Source organism: Neofelis nebulosa, chromosome 14 (assembly GCF_028018385.1).
Source record: "Neofelis nebulosa isolate mNeoNeb1 chromosome 14, mNeoNeb1.pri, whole genome shotgun sequence".
Classification (NCBI taxonomy): Eukaryota; Metazoa; Chordata; class Mammalia; order Carnivora; family Felidae; genus Neofelis; species Neofelis nebulosa.
In genome coordinates this window covers 30,552,212-30,571,231 of record NC_080795.1, presented here as the reverse complement: position 1 = coordinate 30,571,231, position 19,020 = coordinate 30,552,212, and positions in this window count along the sequence as shown.

Genomic DNA, 19,020 nt, shown 5'->3' with positions numbered 1-19,020 from the left:
CACGAACTATGAGACCATGACCTGAGCTGAAACCAAGAGTTAGATGCTTAACTGACTGAGCCATCCAGGCGTCCCAAACACCCATTTTTTAAAACATTTTTTTTAAACGTTATTTTTGAGACAGAGAGAGACAGAGCATGAACGGGGGAGGGTCAGAGAGAGCGGGAGACACAGAATCCGAAACAGGCTCCAGGCTCTGAGCTGTCCGCACAGAGCCCGACGCGGGGCTTGAACTCACGGACCGCGAGATCATGACCTGAGCCGAAGTCGGACGCTCAACCGACTGAGCCACCCAGGCGCCCCCAAACACCCATTTTTAATATATACTTTATAATAGCTAACATCTATTTAGCTCCATGTTCCATGCACTGAGCTAATTAATTACATGCACTGATTGTAATTCTGTGGGGTAGGCACTACACTCTTCTGTATTTTACAGATGACAAAACAGAAGCCTAATTTGTTCAGTAAACTGCAAGTGCTTCTCTTGTGTCAGCAAATGACAGAGTCAAAACTCTATTCCAGGTGAGTCTGATCCCAATGCCCATGCATTTAACCACTATTAATGGATTAAAAAAGACTATTACTCCAGAAAGCCAAAAGTGGAAAAGGCACGAAGGCGGGGAAATGGAGAAGTGGGAAGTGGTGCTTCCCTTTCCTGAACTCAAACCAGTTAGACAGTTGTTAACCAAGAAGTGAATTCTCTTGTATGATATAAACGAATGTAATTCTCTTGTTAAAAAAGCAGGACTGGACATATATACTTCTGGCAGGATTGGTTTGAGTGTATTTCCCAAATGCATTCTTTTCATTTAGTTGCTTGGTAGGCAATTCCTGCTTTAGCTGCTGTGTTCTCCAAACCACAGATGCACATATGTAGATCTCCATGAGTTTCTTGTGAAGTGCCTCTTCAGAGATTTGAGACAAGGAGATAATCTCCCACTGTAAAATGCACACACACACTCTTGACCCTGGGGAGTGGGAAGAACACAGAGCGTACCCACTTTGAAGAATCTACCTCCCACCACCCAGCTTCTCCAACTTGAATACCTTTATTTCTTTTCATGGGTGAGGGACGAAGTTTCCAATACCAGTTTCAAGCTATCTCCTTTGTAAGTCGTATGTCAGTAGTCTTCCTCAGTTCATTGTATACAGGGAATAGGTAGAATCTCTCCTCAGAGATCTGGCCAAACCTGAGATCATAAGAGTTCTATGTTTACAACTATCCCAGAACAAAAAGAAACTTTAAACTCTTTTATTCAACAATAAATCCATCTTCTTATCTCTAAACCCTTCATAAGCTTCACTTTTTCGTTGCTGGCTATACAACAGTAGATCTGTGATGAGGGTAATGACTTCCATTGTAAAGCTATGCAAATGAATTCCAAGTGTTCTGTCAAATGATGAAAGGAAAAATGATGATAATTTTATTCTACTTGTTCTAGAGTAAACATTGGTAAACTAATTACACAATACACCTCCACTGAATATCTATGAATGGAGCAAGAGTCTCTGATTACCGGTTTTGTCTTTATTTCTATTTGATAAATTACATTTAATTATAGTGTAATTAGATAACACCTTTAGCATTAAAAAAAATAAGCCATGTAATAAGGTATAATTTCTGAGAACAGCATAAATTCTAAAGATTGTAAATAAAGAGACCACATGATAACTGTGAATTCATCAGAACATTTTGGTTTATATATTTTTAAAAAATATTGCTTTGCATAATATGGAGCTTTATTCAGTGTCAATTCTAGAATTCTTCATGAAAAAGCAATTGAAGAAACCAGTCTTACATGCAAATGCATTTTATAAGAGGTAAAATTTACCTAGCTAGAAATGAAGCCTTGAAAATTGAAAAAAATAACCCACCAAATTCTCCTCTAATTGAAGCAACTACTAGTTAAATCAAGTAATTAACTAATTAATCACAATTAAACAGTGAATTTCAAAGCCTCTCCTAGTTGACATTTACCAGAAATTATTTACTTTTCTCTCTTCAGTCACCTCCCAACAACCACTGTTTTCCTGCATTTCACATCCAAATCAGCAGGGTGAGATATCTGGAAACAACTTTCAGCCAGGTCCTTTTGTCCAAGGATGTATTTCAGTATGTCCTTGTGATGAAAATACAAGAAAATGACAGTGGCTGCTTTCATAACTCACTTCCCTATTCTGTTATGTAAATGCCAGCAGACATGGCTATTGGCAGTAACAGTAGTGAGTCCAAATCTGCTGACTACCAGATTAGAGGCAAAGGGGCGGAGGAGGGAAGGGCATTTTGGTACCTTTCATCCAACTACTCAAGTATACTATTCCTACCTGTTATCTATTTGGAAGAAAATATTTACTGCATGCCACAGTGACATTTGGGGGACAAAGATAAAACTTCCAGAATACATCAGAAATTATACCTTCTATAGCAAGTTTTGGCATGAAAGTTCTAACATTGTTCTTTTTGATCACTCTCTAGTTATAAATTCCTCTTTGCATGCTACTTATAAAAAGCATCTATACTATATTTTCTCCCTTCAATTTTATTCTAGGGTGATCAGAGTCTCTACTAAAAATGATATTTAAAATCGATTTACCACAGCCATCTGGAATACTTGCCTCATTAAGTGAAGATTCTGGATCATGGTCTCTATCTCCATTCCAACTCCCACGCTTGTCTTAGATGATTCCAAATCAATGTTGATGACCCAAACTACACACCAGTCTTTCATTACTACCTTGTGGCCTCCAAGATCACCAGTTTATCTCATCTAACATCTCCTTAGGCATACTCTGGACATTGCCACCTACAAAACTTCCCCAGCTTTGGAATACTAAATTCAGACATACCTTCCCTAAGTACATCTTCCTACCCTTCCATCTTGTTTCCTGAGCCATTTCTGTTCCATCGGTTTTCCTACCACATTGGGACCATTAATCCATCCACCCCTCTATTTATTTCTATTATAGCAGCTCCCCTTTTCACAATATTGTTCCTGCATAAAGAAGATGATGTCATGTGGCAGTAGTTCCTATTCAGACAAGACACTGAGGTAAGCATTTCTGGCTAGAGAAGTGGCCAAGGAAAAAGAGAAAATGAGAATAAGGACAAAAAGTACACTTAACTGCCCTTTTCCCCCAACCAACTGGTGTTGGACTTCTTTATCAACAGGCCATCAGAGAAAAAAGAAATGAAGACAAGACACCTTTAGAGGATGAGAAACATTCATAAAAAGAATTTTGAGCTTTGAACTAATGGAATATTTGCTCCTAGAGACTATGTTAAAATACAAGATTCGGTTATCTTTGTCAAAGTTGTGTTTCTACCCTCAGCGGAAATGGGAGGTCCACCTCAAATGAGTTCAGAACTAAAAAAAATTCAGATACACTTTTGCACTTGAAGTCATTGTATGTAATTCCAATCTATGAATTAGTGTTCGTGGTCCATTAGGTTAGTCATTCTTTTGCTAATACATTGAACTCAATTTTCCTGTTGTCCTTTAGTTGTATCTCTCACAACATCCTAATCCAGGATGCATCCAGCCAACCATCGATCTCCCCTGTGCAAGCTATGGGGCTAAGAGGAAAATTCACACCTACAAGGAGATTAAAACCATTAAAAACTAAATTAGGACATCAATACTGCTTAGAAATACTGCTAGTTTTCTCTTGTTGACTCTGTTTCGCCTCCTTACCATTTCTTTTTCTCCCAAGAGATTATCTCACTGTTTATGTATATATGTCGAAGAGAATGTGGAAGCCTTCAAAGATAACCAACTCAACTTTGCACTACCATACCCATAAGCCTACCTAAAATGGCTCCCTTCCTTTCTACTTTCTCTCTCATTATCATACATCTACTTTCTCTCTCATTATTATAGGAGATATGCAGAGGATGTGTCTGCTGGTTGACTCTCCAGCTGGATCCAGGAAATTCGAGGCTCATTACCTCCTCTCCTGATCTTGGAATGTACATTCTACATTCTGCCCACTGTTCTCACACTAGGAGCCATTTCAAGGATGCAGCATTAAGAGAACACTGTATTACTGAGACCATCTGGACTGTATACATGATTGAACCCCCTTAAGGCCTCTACATAAACTTTTAAGATCCTTGGTGGGCAGATGTAGAGATCTACTTATTTTGTAGTTACTCAAGACAAACGTTGTATGTAAATTCCCTTGCTTACTAAGACTGCCATCTACCAATCTGGAGTGGCCTGTCTCTTTCTTTGGTCTTCTTGCCCTAAGGTGTACAATGTCCAGATTTGAATTTCATCCAGGGAACTCCTGAGGTTGCAAACCAATAGGTATCTCCATTCCTTAAGAAAAGGAATACTTCCTTGATTTCAAACCTAGCTTCTCCTTCTCTTCATAGGCGATCCTCTTTAAGGAGTTTTCTATATTTAATCATCTTCAGGGCACCTGGGCAGCTCAGTCAATTAAGCATCCGACTTGGGCTCAGGTCACGAATTCGTGGTTCATGAGTTCAAACTCCGTTTTGGGCTCTGCACTAACAGCTCAGAGCCTGGAATCTGCTTCAGATTCTGTGTCTCCTCTCTCTCCGTTCCCCTCTCTCTCAAAAATAAAGATTTTAAAAAGTCGTCTTCAGTACTTTTCTTTCTCTCTTGTATCTGCTTTAACCTAAAAATCTGTCACATCACACAATTGATTAACAGCTTCCCTGTGTTCTGCAACTTCAGAGACCAGGTCTAAGGCAACTAAGAAAAGTATCACCTATTTTGTTCTCATGTAGGAAAACCCTACATAACCATCCAAGGAAAACACTACAACTTGATGAGCATGGAAAGGAGAGGGAGGCCCAGTATATGTACATCTTGTACAATGACAGCCTCTTCTCTCTTCATCCTTCCAGTCTCCATGCCTCCAACTCCTCCTCATTCTCCAACCACCACAAAACGTTCTTTGTGCTGTTAGAAGGCCCTCCTTACTTTACTGTCTTCTTCACTGTGTTACAGTTCTTCTCTTTTGCATATCCGTATGCAATGGAAAAGTAGCCTTCACAGTTGACAAACTTCCAACCTCAGACTTAGAGGGCCAAGCTGTAATTTTAGGCTAGGCTTTTAACTACCCCAAAATGGGAACATTATCTTAAAACCATGTTAGATGAATTTCACCTAATCATAGATCAAATACAATTTAAGTCACATGATTATAACCCTTACACATTCCACTATAGAGATCAACTTTCGTAAGGTCACCACCAACATTCAGGTTATCTCAGTCCAGAAGGAACTTTTATTATTACTACCTTACTTGACTTCACAAAGGTTTTTGATATGGTTTATTACCCATTCTTATATACTCATCACTTTATAAGCAAACAAAACACTTCAATCCTGTGACCATAAGACCACATTCTCTCCTGATTTTCTCCTCTGTCTTAGGCTACTCTTTTCAGCCTCCTTTCTCAGTTCTTCCTCCTCACTTTGGTTACTAATATTTGATTTGCACAAGGCTCCAAACTAAATTTCATTTTCTTTTCACTCTATCTTCTCTTACCGGATACTCTCAGTCTATAGGCTTTAATTTTTACATATGTGTTAATCACTCCCAAATGTTTTATCTGTAGTCCAAATAATTCTTCTGACCTCAGATCCACATAGAAACATCTAAAGTTCATGATCAAAGTCAAAATCAAACTCATTATCATCCAATATTTCTCCTCCAAAAAACCAGACTTCTCCATTATTCTTTTAGTTTATAGCACTAGCCTTTACCTCATTATTAACCCAGCAATCTGAGAGGTACTGTTTCATAAAAACATGTGCATATAGGATAACATAAAATAGAATGTTTTTTACATTCAGAAAAATTTTAGAAAGCCAAATATAACATATAAATTGCTTAGCAAAGTGTCTGACATTGTAACTATTCTAAAATGTAATTATTACCACTATTGTCTTTCACCCATCATTCTCCCTCACTGCCTCTCCAAAACCAATCCATCACCAAATCCTCTTGTTTTTATCCTCCATATACAGATTCACTCATATCACCCTCCCACTCTGCCAATATATTCCAGCTTCACTGTTCCTTCTCTCAAATTTCCTGAACTCACCAAACACCTTTCCAATTCTGCATGGGCTTCTACACCCTCTGATTTCTCTGAAATCAGAACACAATTGTACACTGCCTCCTATGCCCTACTTTTTGTTAGCTACAGTCCAAGTTTACAGTTTAAAGTTATATTCTAAGGAAGCATTATCTGATACCTTCCAATCAGTAATTTCCAAACCGTAAATCATGGCCCACACTGTATTGTGAAATCAATTCAGTGTGTCTATAACCACTGTAATTTTAAACTGGTGGAATGTTTCGTCAGGGCATAAAGTGGGATGGGATGGAATATATAATGCATTGCTTGCAGTGAAGGTAAAGTACTATTTTATAAATGTGTGTGTGTGCGTGGGTGTGTGTGTCTGTGTGTGTTTGATGAAAGTATATTTTTCGTATGGTGAGTCACATCCAAACGTAAGTTTGAAAGCACAAATTGGTAAACCACTCTTCTAACATTAGTATGTTTTCATAATACCAGCATTTGTTTTTTTAGTAAATTTAGTTTCCTTTAGTAAAATGAACACATTCAAGCTGTTATGTGTATATCTGCAATGGAAGTATTTGTCTTACATAAGATTTAGGCAATAAAGTAAGCTAAGGTTTAACTTCCATTAAATAATGTGTCAAAACATAATCTCCATTAAATAATCGATTATCTTCTAAAGTTGAGCCTGCGTCACTGAGGGTTTCTTTTTTTCCACATCTATCAGGAAGCTATAAAATGAGAAACATAATGATGGACCTTTGGCTACAGGTGCTACCACTGCTAATTTCAGGTTCAGCAACCATTATACACATGGGCTTAGCAGGCAGACATACCTGTGTTCTAACACCTTCTCTCTTGGGTCCCAGTTTTAAAAGTTTTGCAGAAAAAAAGTCTCCTGAAAAAAAGGTCTTACACAGCTCCTTGAAGTTTGTTTTTCCTCATCTTTCTGTTGGAGATAACACTCCCTACCTTACTGGCTTATAAATGTTAAATGGTATAACATACGTCTAGAATAGTGTCTGTCAAGTGGCAGGCGTTTGATAAATGTCCCATTCTTCTTCTCTATTCCTTTTCCTTCTCCAATCCCAGAGGCAATTCCTTTTCTACGTGCGATAAGCATCCTGAGACTCTTGTCTTGGTCTCCTAAGAAAGGCTTTTCTAACATACTTATTTTATAATGTTATTATATTATAATTGAAATTAATTTTAAGTACACTGCAAGGTAAACTAATAGTTTCAGGAAGTGTTTCTTAATTTTTTCATCTTATTCATCTTTTTTTCTATTGTCTTATTCATAGCTGAGCAGGCCACCTGTTTGGACCAGACTCAGTAATTCCAGAATTCACATTCAAATATTCCAAGTCAAGTTTGGAAATCTTCTGTATAAGTGGGACTGTTTGCTATCTGATGTAGGTATGCTGTCAGTTTTTAGATTATGTCCATAGGCTGGCAGAAAATAAAGTGTGTCTCAAAAGGAAGATCCTATTAATGGCTCCACCAAAATATGCTTTATGAAATACTTGGAATGGATGTCATGATTCGATTGACCTAACAAAAATATACTATTTTACTCCACTTCAATCCAAGACTGAAGAGTCTATAACATTTCTTAGAATGTCCATGAAATTCTATAAAGATTATCTATTAAAGAAATGAAATGGGGGGGGGATGCCTGGGTGGCTCAGTTGGTTGAGCATCTGACTTCAACCCAGGTCATGATCTCATAGTTCATGGGTTCAAGCCCCATGAACTGTGAGATCCCATGAGCATTGGGCTTTGTGCTGACAGCTCAGAGCCCTGACTGCTTCAGATTCTGTCTCCCGCTCTCTGCCCCTCCCCAACTTGTGCTCCATCTCTCCCTCTCTGTCTGTCTCTCTGTCTCTCTCTCAAAAATAAATAAGACATTAAAATTTTTTTTAAATAAAAGAAATGAGATGGGAAAAAAACAGGGATTTAACAACAATGGAAGTTGTAAGAAAAGAAGCATTTCCAATACTAATAAAACTCTCATTATTATACAGATAACTGTGGTTAGCAATTTAGGGGAGGTGGGATGTTACAGTTTGATTCTCTTCTATAACTCTGGAGCCATTGATTTCACATGTCCCTCGATGTGGCACACAACTAGAAGAAAGGAACGAAGGTGAATTAACCATACTACCTACCAAAATATGCTCAGAAATTCATATTAAAGCATCAAGAATCTATACTAATTCTTTAAAGATTTGTTTTCTTGCTTTTTAAGTGAAACTCTTTTCATCCAGACATGTCTCTGTTTCTGGATGTCAAAAAGAAAAAGGAAATTGAGCATAATAGTTTCAAGAGACATAACTTTGAAAGCAGCATCACCTTTTGAGCAATCTAGTCCTCAATTTGTAACAACTCTGATTTTCTAAATGTGCTTATTTCATAACATGTTGAAACATTTTTAAAACCTGGTAACAATATTTATCTGAGTATATTTTTTATTTTAGAATGTGTTAGGCAGACAGTTTGCTCTTGAACAAGGTTACATATTTTTAAAGCTGTTGCACAAAGAATACATAATAAACATAATCTCAATTTTCTTTGTTAGACATATAAATAACTTGATGCTTCATAATTTAATTTAATTTTATTATTATTTTGTTATTTATCACCAGCAAATTCACGTGAGGTCTGAAGTCCTTTATACATGAAGAATATAAAGATATATTCCTTGGAGGATTTTCCCAAGAAATAAAATAAATTCTGGCTGTTTTTTAAGTCTATAATAACCCTAGGCAGGTGTCTGCTCTGTGAACGGAATACAGAAATCACGTTTATATAAACTTAAAATTTGGTTGAAATTAGAAAAAAAATTATGCTATTTTTTAGTTGATTTGTTAAATCATTGTCACTATACAAGTCCACCTGATTCATCTACCTTATGTATTTGATTTTAATTAAGTTCTCTAAGTTCTGTTAGCTAATAGTAAAAATCAGAGAGGCACTAGAATCATAATTCTAGATAGAAATTTGACAAAATTCTCTTTTGTAAAAATGTCGAATTTAAATATATTTCTTCTGTTTTTTATCTCACCCCAACAACTGAAAATTCACTGGAAAAATCTCTTAATTTGTGAAAGATGGCATCCAATTATTAAAAAACCCCAAAATATTGGTTATGCTTAACTCTGAATTAAATTTTTCCAATGAAAAACTAAACTAATCAAAATTAATTTTTTTAATGATTTTTGCCACAACTCCTCATTTGGGGAGTAAAAACCAAATCTCTGAAATATATGCTTTAAAAAATATGTTTGAAAACAAATGATTAAATAATATATTTTTGTTTCCTGGACATCTAATAGATAATTTTGGTTGTTTCCTCTTGGGTCCATTTGCAATGAACCATCCTTAACCAAACCCAAAATTCTCACCTTGTATGTCAATTATTAAGAAGAAGAGTAAAAAGAGGGAGAGAGGAACTAACATCATTGGAATTTATAAGTAGGATATAAGCATTATACTCAATACTTTATTACATTTTATATCATATTATCATATTTATTATCATATTATATATAACAAAATGAAAATTAATCGAGTAATATATAATACTAAATAGTAGTTTAAAATAGTAATTTGCAATGAATTAGACTTTCACCCTAGATTTTTAAAATGTGGTCTCTCAACATCATTTCCATCACTGGTGACATAATTGGTTTTGTACTAGAATCATGTAGTATAAGTCATTTTCATTTCTTGTCCTCAGTGGCTTTGAAATGTGTATATTTTAAATTAATTATATTTCAATTAATTTTGATTTGCAGCTTCTTTTCAATCATAATTAATTTAGAAAATTAATTAACAAGATGACAACATACAAAAACAGGATTAGGTGAAAGACCCACATCTGAAACCACATAAGAAATAAAATGTCAGCTGTCATTTTAATTTATTGTCCCTTATCACTTAACTATCAAAAGACATAGTTCTGGCATTTAGAAAAATGACAATGTGCATAATAAATGTCAAGACTTTATCCCCCCTCCAAAAACAACTTTATTTTAAAAAGCATAATGACAAAAATGCAGGTGTCATGTAATTTGTTCTTCTTTTCACACTATAAGCTTTGCCTAGAAACATGCATCAGCCAAACCTGATATCTGTTGCCTAGCAACCATCTGACAATTGTATGACTTAGATGACCTGGATATATTTCTGACTGTTAACCCTTATACAACTGAGTTAATTAAACACTTAGAAACTCATAGCGTTCCTAGGTAAACAATATTGAAGTGGAATTTAATTTTAACCTTCAACAATTTAATTAGGCTGATTTTCTTATTAAAGGAATTAATTGGAATAAACATGGTAAAGAATTTTTAAATTAGCAATTATGAAGAAAACAGAATAATGGCTTGAATCTTCTCATCTAGTAGACGTAAGAATAAAAATACACTGCATAACTCTTGTAATTGAAATGAAGCCTCAGTTTCTACAATTATCATCCAATTTATATGCATGCTTATTTATTCAAAATTTCAATGTCAAAAAATCCTGAAAAATAAGATCACTGACATTAGCTCAGTTTTGTCAATGACAGACTTCTCCAGTGCTTAAACAAAAAATCATAAAGTTAAACAAAGAGATGTTAATCTGCCAAGCATTCAGGCAAACATATTAATCTCTAACATAAATATGGAACAATAAAATTAATGATTCCATCTGTTAAAGAGTTATACTTCCAAAAATACACTTACTGGATTTATTATGTAAACATTCACAAATGAAGGATAAAAAAAACAAAGAAGAGAGAGACTAAAAGTTTTTGCAAAACAGTGACATTTAAATAAGTACAATTTTGCCACTTCTTGAGGCTAAAAAAATAATCAAATGCTTTGCTGAACTCTCTGGCAACACTGTAATCGTTAAAATGATTATTTCCACTAGTAGCCAAGTGTTCGAAGTTCTTCCAAAAAATTCAAAGTAATTATAAATAGAATAATTTTCATCACATTGGTCAAACTACTATTAAATTTTATGAGTTGAAGTCGGCAAAAAAAAAAAAATCTGTGTGTGTGTTTGTATATGTACAATAATTAAGAACAAAACTAACTGGGTACTCATATATTTAAATTTTTTAATTATCAACATTTATCATTAAGAGTATATTCTATTATAAATAAATAAATTTATTATAAAAAATCAATTTACTGAATCCTGAGTGAAAAATCAGACTCAGTTGTAAATGGGCCCATGTTGCAATATTGAAGGACGATCTCTACTAATTGCACAGAAAAACTCTGATACTCCCAGGATAAAATATAATACAGGTAAAAGGTGCCTGGGTGGCTCAGTCAGTTGAGCATCTGACTTCAGCTCCAGTCATGATCTTGTGGGTTCATGAGTTCAGGCCCCACATTGGGGTTTGCTGCTCTCAATGCAGAGCCTGCTTCAGATCATTTGTCCCTCTCCGTTTCTCCCTGCTTGCACTCTCTCTCTCTCAAAACTAAATAAACATTTTTTTAAAAATTTAAATATATATAATACAACTGGATTCTATATTGTATATATTGTATCATTGTAAGTACTTACTTGAATATATAAAGTATCAGGGTTTTTTTTAATATGAAATTTATTGTCAAATTGGTTTCCATACAACACCCAGTGCTCATCTCAACAGGTGCCCTCCTCAATACCCATCACCCACCCTCCCCTCCCTCCCACCCCCCATCAACCCTCAGTCTGTTCTGTTTTTTTTTTTTCCATTTAGTTTCTCTTTTATTTTTTTTTATTTTTTTCAATATATGAAATTTATTGTCAAATTGCTTTCCATACAACACCCAGTGCTCATCCCAAAAGGTGCCCTCCTCAATACCCATCACCCACCCTCCCCTCCCTCCCACCCCCCATCAACCCTCAGTTTGTTCTCAGTTTTTAACAGTCTCTTATGCTTTGGCTCTCTCCCACTCTAACCTCTTTTTTTTTCCTTCCCCTCCCCCATGGGTTTCTGTTAAGTTTCTCAGGATCCACATAAGAGTGAAAACATATGGTATCTGTCTTTCTCTGTATGGCTTATTTCGCTTAGCATCACATTCTCCAGTTCCATCCACGTTGCTACAAAGGGCCATATTTCGTTCTTTCTCATTGCCACGTAGTACTCCATTGTGTATATAAACCACAATTGCTTTATCCATTCATCAGTTGATGGACATTTAGACTCCATAATTTGGCTATTGTTGAGAGTGCTGCTATAAACATTGGGGTACAAGTGCCCCTATGCATCAGCACTCCTGGATCCCTTGGGTAAATTCCTAGCAGTGCTATTGCTGGGTCATAGGGTAGGTCTATTTTTAATTTTCTGAGGAACCTCCACACTGCTTTCCAGAGCGGCTGCACCAGTTTGCATTCCCACCAACAGTGCAAGAGGGTTCCCGTCTCTCCACATCCTCTCCAGCATCTATAGTCTCCTGATTTCTTCATTTTGGCCACTCTGACTGGCGTGAGGTGATATCTGAGTGTGGTTTTGATTTGTATTTCCCTGATGAGGAGCGACGTTGAGCATCTTTTCATGTGCCTGTTGGCCATCCAGATGTCTTCTTTAGAGAAGTGTCTATTCATGTTTTCTGCCCATTTCTTCACTGGGTTATTTGTTTTTTGGGTGTGGAGTTTGATGAGCTCTTTATAGATTTTGGATACTAGCCCTTTGTCCGATGTGTCATTTGCAAATATCTTTTCCCATTCCGTTGGTTGCCTTTTAGTTTTGTTGGTTGTTTCCTTTGCTGTGCAGAAGCTTTTTATCTTCATAAGGTCCCAGTAATTCATTTTTGCTTTTAATTCCCTTGCCTTTGGGAATGTGTCGAGTAAGAGATTGCTACGGCTGAGGTCAGAGAGGTCTTTTCCTGCTTTCTCCTCTAGGGTTTTGATGGTTTCCTGTCTCACATTCAGGTCCTTTATCCATTTTGAGCTTATTTTTGTGAATGGTGTGAGAAAGTGGTGTAGTTTCAACTTCTGCATGTTGCTGTCCAGTTCTCCCAGCACCATTTGTTAAAGAGACTGTCTTTTTTCCATTGGATGTTCTTTCCTGCTTTATCAAAGATTAGTTGGCCATACATTTGTGGGTCTAGTTCTGGGGTTTCTATTCTATTCCATTGGTCTATGTGTCTGTTTTTGTGCCAATACCATGCTGTCTTGATGATGACAGGTTTGTAGTAGAGGCTAAAGTCTGGGATTGTGATGCCTCCTGCTTTGGTCTTCTTCTTCAAAATTACTTTGGCTATTCGGGGCCTTTTGTGGTTCCATATGAATTTTAGGATTGCTTGTTCCAGTTTCGAGAAGAATGCTGGTGCAATTTTGATTGGGATTGCATTGAATGTGTAGATAGCTTTGGGTAGTATTGACATTTTGACAATATTTATTCTTCCAATCCATAAGCAGGGAATGTCTTTCCATTTCTTTATATCTTCTTCAAATACCTTCATAAGCTTTCTATAGTTTTCAGCATACAGATCTGTTACATCTTTGGTTAGGTTTATTCCTAGGTATTTTATGCTTCTTGGTGCAATTGTGAATGGGATCAGTTTCTTTATTTGTCTTTCTGTTGCTTCATTATTAGTGTATAAGAATGCAACTGACTTCTGTACATTGATTTTGTATCCTGCAACTTTGCTGAATTCATGTATCAGTTCTAGCAGACTTTTGGTGGAGTCTGTCGGATTTTCCATGTATAGTATCATGTCATCCTCTTCCGTGGGCCTTTCGTCTGCGCTTGGCTCCGGAGACTCCGTTCTGCTAGTCTTCTGGCGGTTTTCTGGGTTATTTAGGCAGGTGTAGGTGGAATCTAAGTGATCAGCAGGACGCGCGGTGAGCCCAGCGTCCTCCTAAGCCGCCATCTTCTGCTGGTCCTCTCTGTTCTCAGTTTTTAAGAGTCTCTTATGTGATGGCTCCCTCCCTCTCTAACCCTTTTTTTTTCCTTCCCCTCCCCCATGGGTTTCTGTTAAGTTTCTCAGGATCCACATAAGAGTGAAAACATATGGTATCTGTCTTTCTCTGTATGGCTTATTTCGCTTAGCATTGCATTCTCCAGTTCCATCCATGTTGCTACAAAAGGCCATACTTCATTCTTTCTCATTGCCAAGCAGTATTCCATTGTGTATATAAACCACAATTTCTTTATCTATTCATCAGTTGATGGACATTTAGGCTCTTTCCATAATTTGGCTACTGTTAAAAGTGCTGCTATAAATACTGGGGTAAAAGCGCTCCTATGCATCAGCACTCCTGGATCCCTTGGGTAAATTCCTAGCAGTGCTATTTCTGGGTCATAGGGTAGATCTATTTTTAATTTTCTGAGGACACTCCACACTGTTTTCCAGAGTGTCTGCACCAGTTTGCATTCCCACCAACAGTGCAAGAGGGTTCCCGTTTCTCCACATCCTCTCCAGCGTCTATAGTCTCCTGATTTCTTCATTTTGGCCACTCTGACTGGCGTGAGGTGATATCTGAGTGTGGTTTTGATTTGTATTTCCCTGATGAGGAGCGACGTTGAGCATCTTTTCATGTGCCTGTTGGCCATCCAGATGTCTTCTTTAGAGAAGTGTCTATTCATGTTTTCTGCCCATTTCTTCACTGGGTTATTTGTTTTTCGGGTGTGGAGTTTGGTGAGCTCTTTATAGATTCAGATTGGTTTCGATACAACACCCAGTGCTTATCCCAACAGCTGCCCTCAGTTTAAAATCAATGAAATTTGGGTGCCCTGGTGGCTTAGTTGGTTAAGCATCCAACTCCTGATCTTGGCTCAGGTCACAATCTTATGATTTGGGCGTTCGAGCCCCGCTTTAGGCTCTGCTCTGATGGTGCAAAGCCTCCTTGTGATTCTCTCTCTTCCTCTCTCTCTGCCCCTCCCCTATTCTCACTGTTTTTCCTCTTTCTCTCTCTCTCAAAATAAATAAATAAACTTCAAAAAATAAAACCAATGAAATCAATTTGTATCATTCAATTAATATATAAAGTTGTAAATGTAATTCAGTTGATGGTTTTTAACCCAATGAAATCTTCTAACAAAATTTAAATTGTAGAATTTGGAAGGTGATAGGAGAAAATCAAGATAACCTGATGTTCTAGGAGTTTTGCATCAAATTGAAAAAGAAAACATAACTTAAAAAAATCAGAATCAAGAAAATTGAAAGAAAAAAGAACATTCTTGAAGCTAGAGAGGAAGAACAAGGGCAATAATAACAGTGAAGGAAAAGACACCAGTGATGCATTAGGAGAATAATTATTATGGAAGTTAATTCTGAAAAGAGAAAGGAAGGGAAAGGTTCCAAAATACAGGTGGAAGTACAGCATCTGTTATTGGGATTAAGGAGTGAAAGTTAATTTAGGGAGTCAATTTATAAACTGGGCTAAACAATGAATGTGTAGGGAGAAGTAGAGAGATGTAAGGTAAATTTCATCTTTGCTTTTTCCTTTTACCTGAATGTAGACAGCTGGGGATTTTCTGACCTTAAAGATGAAGGAAAGACAAACAACCTTCCCATGACAAATTCTCCAGTACAGTCTGACCAAAGTCTGTCCAGGGAGGACATCTGCAGCTGCCAGGGCCATGTTCCAGCTCTGCCCTGGGTATGAATGCCCATGTGTGGGAGGGGGAGGAATCAATATAAATGAGAAGGAGCCAAGAGCAGTTGGAACAAGCATCTTTGCATGCCGTGGTAGAAATGACTTTAAATTTCCCTACCATGTTCTCCTAAACATTATACCCTCTGTGCATGTGCAAATATAAAGGGCACAGAACAGTGGAATGCTGACCCTGTAGGACAAGAAGGGAAAAAGTAATTAACTTTTAATAGATTCAGATTTTATTTTGCTTTATTTATTTTATTTTACTTTACATTATATTATTTTATTTTATTTGTTTTAGAGAGAGCACACAAGCTGAAGAGAGGGGCAGAGGGAGAGAAAAAGAGAATCCCAAGCAGACTCCAGGCTCAGTGTGGAGGCCCAAGTTGGGCTGGATCCCCCCACTCTCGAAACATGACCTGAGCCAAAATCAAGAGCAGGATGCTCAACCCACTGAGCCACCAACATGCCCTGAAGACTTTATTTTGCTTTAAAATTGAATAGTTATGACCATTGGATTTTGGTATCAGATAAACCCAGATGCAATACTTTGCATCTTTGCAATCCCATAGCTGTGTAAACTTGGGCAAATTGTTCAATCTCTATGAAATGAGATTTTCCTTGTCAATTAAGGAGACAAATACTTTAGTAAAATGAAATTAAATGATGTATGCAAAACACTTAGGATAATGCCTGGTGCATATTAAGTGCTTAGAAATAAAGGGAAAAAGGGCACGGTTGGGGACTGCAGGATGAAACAAATATTTTGCACTTACAAACATATTTGCACATTTTCTGATGCTATGTAAATAAGAAATACAAGAGATTTTCATTTTGCATCTACTCTGTACTCAATTTGAGTACATCAATTGAGTTATAGTCTTAAAAATCTTTCTGAAGCCAATACAGTTACTATCACTTACTAAATGAGAAGCCTATCGTTAGAGTAGGCAGTTAGTTAGGTTCTAACAGGATATCTGGAGGCCAGCAAGGAGGAGGTCATGGTCAGCCACTGGGTAAATCAGAGGCCTGTCCTGGCAGCACTCCACAAGAAGCAGGATCAAACCAGACAGGCCCAACATCCAGGCGCCATGGCGGAAACCCCTGACAAAGCCATTTGCAACAATGTGGATGGAACTAGAGGGTATTTTGCCAAGTGAGATCAGTCAGAGAGGAAGACAAATATCATATGATTTCACTCATATGTGGAATTTAAGAAACACAACAGATGAACATTAGGGGAAGGGAAGGAAAAAAAGATAAAAACACAAAAGGAGGCAAACCATAAGAGACTCTTAAATACAGAGAATAAACTGAGGGTTGATGGAGGGAGGACAGTCAGGGGATGCGCTAACTGGGCGATGGGGACTAAGGAGGGCACTTGGGATGAGCACTGGGTGTTATATGTAAGTGATGAATCACTGGGTTCTACTCCTGAAACCAATACTACACTGTTTGTTAACTAACTTGAATTTAAATAAATCCATTTTTAAGAAATACAAATAGAAAAGTAAAAGTAAAAACAAAAAGTGCAAATTCTGCATCCCTAGCCCAGGTAATAAATATTCTGCCTCTTAGTTAACAACTGTCAATGAAAGATAAAAACCCAACCTCCAGGACAGGCAGCTCTACCTCTCTCTCTCTCTTTCTCTCTCTCTCTCTCTCTCTCTCTCTCTCTCTCTCTCTCTCTCTCCCTCCCTCCCTCCCTCCCTCCCTCTCTCCCTCTCTTTCTCTGTTAAGCTCTCCAAGTCTCCTATCTTCAGAGTGTACTTTTGCTTTAATAAACTTTTCCCACTTGTGTCGGTCCTATGTTGTGTGTCTGTCCTTGAATTCTTTCTCATGACAAAACCAAAAACTTTCGGCAACAACTTTCAGAGGGGCTGGGTTGAGGCCCCATGACCTGGCATCTCACTAGTTCACCTGACAACACCATGACTAAAATAATTTTTGTAGTTTTATCAAAGTTGCCTCATCTATCAATTTTTAGAACCTACTTTTGGGCTATGTACTTTTCTAGATGCTTAGTATACAGAACTCAATAATTAAGACAGAATGAAAGCAATCAGCACGAGTCTAACCTGGACTTTGTTTTATTCCAAAGCCTATGCTCCTTTCCTATGCTACTTTATAATTCAAAACAGCTAAACTGAATGCCCTCTTCCCTGGTGGTGAGCAACAAAGAGAATTCTAACAAGGTAGCCACAGTTTTAATCAGCATAAAATATCTAAACCACAGATCGAGTGGATTTAGTGTATAAATATCAGAGGAAAGTTAATGAAACCAGAATGTTGAATGTTGTTACATATATATTCAGCCATAATTGGCCAGGAGTAAATGTTAGTTTTATATAAGTGACCAAGCTAAAATAATTATATTGTTTTAATGTTAGCAAGAATTCAAGTTAAAGGTTAATAGAATAGCTCATGCATTCAGTGAATATTCATTGAACAACTCTTAAGTACCAAAGTGTAATTCCTAACTCCTAAAGTAGGAATTATAGAGGTAAAGATTAGCGAGATTAGGAGTCTTATATGAGACATAAGTAAGCAGGTAACGATGACAGAGTGTGGTAGGTGCCACACGGGAGGAAGACAAGTTATAGAAGCAGATAAGAGAGTAAGAATAGAAACTCATCAGGATTTGAGGGGTTGGGGGGCTGGAATTTTTCTTGACAAAAGGGTATCTAGAATGAGACCAGAAGGGTGTGATGATTAATTGTTTGTCAACCTGACTGGGCTACAGAGAGCTCATATGTTTGGGTAAACGTTATTTTGGGTGTGTCTGGGAAGGTACTTCAGGATGAGCTTAACATTTGAATTCATAGACTGAATGAAGCCATGTGCTCTTCCCAGTGTGAGTGGGCCTCACCTAATCCTTTGAAGCCCTGAATAGAACAAACAAGCAGAGTAAAGGAGAGTTCATTCACTCTTTCTGCCTGTCTTTCAGCTGGACATTGGTTTTCTCTTGCTTTTGGACTTGGACTCAGACTGAAATTTATACCATATGTATCCTATTGATTCTGTTTCTCTGTAGAGAACCCTAACCAATACAAAGGGTGAATAATAAAGATGGACTAAGGAAAGAAGTGTCTCAGGCACAGAAAATGGCAGGGCAAAATCTCAGAAGCAGGACAGTGAGTAATCCATTCCAGAAACAGGAAGTGGTTCGGGGGAACTGCAGCAGGAAATGCTGGGAAGAAGAACTGAGAGATGAGGCTGGAGTAAACAGCTGGAGTAACAAGATCTTAAAAGAAGGAACATGTGAACCAAGTTAAGGAGCTTAAACTTTAATTTTAGGGTGGCGAGGAGCCATTCGCATGTTTTTGGCACAGGGGTGACCTACAAGTATCTCTGTGTCTGTACTT